Source organism: Podarcis gaigeae, assembly GCF_964106915.1.
Source record: "Podarcis gaigeae genome assembly, chromosome: 15".
NCBI classification, from domain to species: domain Eukaryota; kingdom Metazoa; phylum Chordata; class Lepidosauria; order Squamata; family Lacertidae; genus Podarcis; species Podarcis gaigeae.
Window position 1 is genome coordinate 42,233,182 of NC_139692.1, and position 5,625 is coordinate 42,238,806.

Here is a 5,625-nt window from a genome sequence, read left to right on the forward strand (position 1 = left end):
TGACGCACGCGCGCGCCGCGGGAAGGAGGGAGGGGGGAACACCCCGGACCCCCAAATCGGATGGGCGGGCGGGGTCATTTTTATGATTGATTTCATATTTGTTGTTGTTGTTAATTAATTAATTACTTGCCCAGCCCTTCACCCAGGGCAGGTCACAACCATTAAAACAAAATATTAAATAACTATTAGCAAATAGAAAATGTTGATTAAAGTTGATTTTCTATATTATTAGTATTAATTACTTGCCCTTCACCCTAAGGTCCCAGGCAGGTCACAACCATTAAAACAAAATATTAAATAGCGATTAGTAAATAGAAAATTCTGATTAAAATTGATTTATTATATTATTCGTATTAATTAACTGCCCTTCACCCTAAGGCCCCAGGGCACACCACAACAATTAAAATATGATATTCAAAAATGATTATCAAAGGCATGAATTAAGTTTATTATAATTGGTTTTATTTTTATTATTATTATTATCAATAGTAATTTACTGCTATTCACCATAAAGTCCCTGGGCAGGTCACAACAATCCAAATGCAATATTAAATAATCATTATTAAATGTAAAAACAAAATAAAAAAAATTCCTTCCAATAGCACCTTCGAGACCAACTAAGTTTGTTACTGGTATGAGCTTTCCACTATGGCAGACCAACTAGAATTATTAAATGCATGAATAGAAATTATTATTAAATTAAATTTATTATTCATATTCATATTCCCTGTCCTTTCCTCCAAGGTGTTTGAGGCAGCATGAGTTACCCCACCACGATTTTTTTAAATCTTCACAACAACCCTGTGAGGGAGGTTAAGCTCAGAGAAATAATAATAATAATAATAATAATAATAATAATAATAATAATAATAATTTATTATTTGTACCCCGCCCATCTGGCTGGGTTTCCCCAGCCACTCTGGGCGGCTTCCAACAAAGGTGAAAAATACACAAAAATGTCACATATTAAAAACTTCCCTGAACAGGGCTGCCTTCAGATGTCTTCTGAATGTCGGGTAGTTGTTTATCGCTTTGACATCTGATGGGAGGGCGTTCCACAGGGCGGGCGCCACTACCGAGAAGGCCCTCTGCCTGGTTCCCTGTAGCTTTGCTTCTCGCAATGAGGGAACCGCCAGAAGGCCCTCGGAACTGGACCTCAGTGTCCGGGCAGAACGATGGGGGAGGAGACGCTCCTTCAGATATACTGGACCGAGGCCATTTAGGGCTTTAAAGGTCAGCACCAACACTTTGAATTGTGCTCGGAAACGTACTGGGAGCCAATGTAGGTCTTTCAAGACCGGTGTTATATGGTCTCGGTGGCCGCTCCCAGTCACTAGTCTAGCTGCCGCGTTCTGGATTAGTTGTAGTTTCCGGGTCACCTTCAAAGGTAGCCCCACGTAGAGCGCATTGCAGTAGTCCAAGCGGGAGATAACCAGAGCATGCACCACTCGCCAGAGACAGTCTGCAGGCAGATAGGGTCTCAGCCTGCGTACCAGATGGAGCTGGTAAACAGTGTTTAAACTGGCCCAGGGTCACTTAGTGAGAGCGCATTGGGAGTGGGGGGTTTCAATCTGTCTAAGGTCAATACTTTCACCCTTATGTCATATTGACTTCCATCTTTATATTTTTCTTATTACTGCTCTGAGCACGGCCCATACCCAGCAGCTTACATACTCTCAACATGCAAAGGAATGCAATACCGCGAAAGCTGAACAGGTTTATAAGGCGGTGCTACAAAAGTGATTCCGGTTTTGATTTCAGAAGTAAGTCCTACTGGGTTTACTCCAAAGGACATTCCACTCAGTTGCATGAGGCTGACTCCCTCGTAACCACCATCAGAGTCGCAGAGTTAGTCTGGAGTCAACCCTCTCTAGTCTATTTCATTGGATCACATCACATCACTGAATAATTTCTAGGTAAGAATCAGGCAAACTTCCTATGGAAAGATTACTAAAAGGCTGGGAATCAGATATTGGGAATAAAATCCAGATTCAATAAATTGTGGGATGCTTGTCTTTTAAAATCTGTACCCAGTTACTGCTGCTCGTATTTTGTTAGCTAAAAAGTGGAAAACCCAAGAATTACCAACGATAGAAGAATGGCAGGTGAGGATGATGGATTTTCCGGAGCTAGCCAACCTAACTGGAAGAGTCCGCGACCAGAAGGAGGAGTATCAGGAAGAGTGGATTAAATTTAATGATTATTTAGTTAAATATGTTAAGTTAAATTAACTGAAAACAGCTTGCAGATACTTAATTGGCTTAGGATTTTATTTATGTTAAGTGATGAATTAATATGTTTAATTTCATAAAGTGAAGATTTAAGGATGTTTATGTTTAAGTTAAATTTTATAAAAATTATGATTTGGGAAGCCGTTAAAAGGATATGCAATGAAATTCAACCAAGGGGAAGCGGGAAGTCATTTAACAAAGTTAATAAGTGTACATTTCAATAAGGCTATGATTTATGTTTGTTTGTCTTATGTGTTTGTTTATAATATTGTGAAAACCAATATTTTAAAAATAAAAATAAAAAATAAAATCTGTACCCAGTTCAATCCCTGATTGCTCAACCCAGTTCAATTTCTTCTGAAGTCATTTTGAGCTCTGTCGATTTCAACAGGCTTGACTCTATCTACTCACTCGAAAGCAGCACTTAATATGCTGTATTGCACCCTAAAATATTGGCAGTATCTCTCTCTCTCTCTCTCTCTCTCTCTCTCTCTCTCTCTCTCTCTTAAAGCAGACAAACAGTAATAGTTGCCTCTCTCACGCAAGACAACGGAAGACAGATGCAATATGTCTGCGAAAACCTGCCCTCAAAAGGTCAGGGTTGTACGACTGGGGGATTTTTCTTTTCTCAATTTGCTGGTTGCAAATCTCTTGCAAATATTTGCCCTCATTATTCTTCAGCCAATTAAAATAAAGCAGATTCTTCCTCCTCTTACCCCTGCTGAGACAGCTCCTCGCTCTTTGCTTTGCTGCTAACTTCAGTCCACAAACAGAGATAGGTTTTTGGAATCTTTAGAGCCAAAATATCGATTTCCAGACATTATTTCCTCAATTCTTGTTTAAGATTAACTGAGCATTTGCTTATTTATTTAGAGGATTTGTGGCCTGCTCTTTCGGCCAAGAAGGCTCCCAGAGTGCCTTGAAATCAGTGAAAGCAAAGATCCCACAGGCCTATAATCCTCAACAACAACAAAAAATGGCACACAAGGAAAAGGGGCAGGGAGGGCAGAGGAAAAAAAGCAAACCCAGGCATCAGTTCTTAAATCGTAGTTCAGGGTTGCCAGAGGCTTCTAATGGAGTTGATCTTTTTGACAGGTCCTGCTTCCCAGTTCTTCCGCTGAGGCAGCCTGCTGGTCCATACAACACACACTTTTTTTTGTACAACAACCTGATGAGGCAGGACATGGTAGAGGGTTGTAAGAATTGATGCAGAGCCCTTGCTGGATCGGCCAAGGGCCCATCTAGTAATAGTAATAGTAATAGTAATAGTAATAGTAATAGTAATAGTAATAGTAATTTATTATCTGTACCCTGCCCATCTGGCTGGGTCTCCCCAGCCACTCTGGGCGGCTTCCAACAAAGATTAAAAATACATTAAAATGTCACACATTAAAAACTTCCCTAAACAGGGTTGAATATAGATGTCTTCTAAAAGTTTGGTAGTTATTTTTCTCTTCGACATCTGGTGGGAAGGCGTTCCACAGGGCAGGTGCCACCACCAAGAAGGCCCTCTGCCTGGTTCCCTGTAACCTCACTTCTCACAATGAGGGAACCGCCAGAAGGCCCTCAGAGCTGGATCTCAGTGTCCGGGTTGAATTATGTGGGTAGAGGCGCTCCTTCAGGTATACTGGACTGAGGTCGTTTAGGGCTTTAAAGGTCAGCACCAACGATTTGAATTGTGCTCAGAAACATACTGAGAGCCAGTGTAGGTCTTTCAAGACTGGTGTTATGTGGTCTCGGTGGCCGCTCCCAATCACTAGTCTAGCTGCCGCGTTCTGGATTAGTTGTGTATAGTTTAGTGTCCCCCTGTCCCCCCAAAAGAGTACTTCTGTCTTATCAGGACTAAACCTCAATCCATTAGCTGCCATCCATCCTCCAACCGCCAGTCAAGAGTATGTTATAGCAGTTAGAGCATTGGACTAGGGCCGGGGAAACCAGGGTTCGAATCCCAACTCAGACATTAAGCTGACTGGGCTACTGCCTCTCAGTCTATCCTACCTCACAGGGTTGTTGTGGAGATTAAATGAAGGGGACGACGACCACATACACCACCTTGAGCTCCCTGGAGGAAAAAGATGGGATGTAAAAACAGTAACTAAATAAAGCACCCAGATTCACACAAGTTCCAAGGAAACAGCCCCAAGGAGCCAACGTGCTGCCTCCAGATACTGTTGAACTACAACTCCCTTCTGCCCCAGCCAGCAGGGCCAATGGTCAGGCAGGGATGGGAGTTGTAGTACAGCAGCACCCAGAAGGCATCCTGTTGGCGACCTCCAGCTAAATCCTGGTGCCCTCTAGATGGTTTGAACTACAAATCCCATCCTCGTCCCTGACTGTGCTGGTCCCTGGCCCTGATGGGAGTTGTAGTCCAACCCATCAGGAGAGTGCCAGGTCAGCAAAGATCAAATCGCCAGTCGCAGGAGGCATGAAACGGAGGGTGCGCATTTTATAAGTGACAAAAACGAGTTTGTCTTTGAGGCGTCCATGGATGGCTGGCCAGCACAGAGATTTTAAAAAATAATTAACCGAGTAGGGGCGTTTGAAGCCGATTTATGAGGAGGGATTGCAAACCACCTCAAGGCTTTGGTATGGCAATTCCTACAGGCCTTGGAATCTGGATTCCCTTGCAAGACTTCAGATTGTGCACCAAATGGGGAGGCAAGGGAGCGCTCAGGTGTCAAAATGCGGCCTTTGCCCTCCCTTAATCCAGTGAACTTGGCCACTCATTAACACATCCAGGTCAAAGTGCACATTAATACGGATTGGCTCTTGCTGGCGTTTACACAGGCGGCTTATGGACCAGCTCCAGTATCACGTCCAGAGGCGGGGTTGGGTGTCAGCGTGCGAAAGGTCTCCATTAGAAGATCCTGTTGGATCAGGCCAATGCCAAATGTGGTCGAGCATCTTGATCTCACAGAAGCTGACTAGATGCCCATAGGAAACTCGGGAAACCAGATCTGGGGGAACAGATCTTTCTGTTCCCTTTCCTGTGGTTTGCAGGAACTGGAATCCAGATAGTTGTCAATATCCTTTTCCTCTGCGAATTTCTCTAACCCACTTTGAAAGCCATTCAAGTTGGTGGCTATCAGTGCTTCCAGTGGAAGCGAGTTCCATAGTTTAAACTATGCGCTGCGTAAGATCTGCCCTGGATCTTATAAGAAGAGCCAGGTTAATAAGAATAATAATCTTATTATTTATACCCCGCCCATTTGGCTGGGTTGTCTCTGAAATAAACGAAAATTTGCCCTTATTCCCTTATTAGAGTCCTTTGTAGGTTCTCCGTCAGTCGGAGGAAAAAAACAGAGGCCAACCAGAGAATATTGAGAAGCAAAGCAGCTACTAAGCTTGATCTTTATTGATCTGTTGCAACAGGGTCCTCACTCACCACACGCAG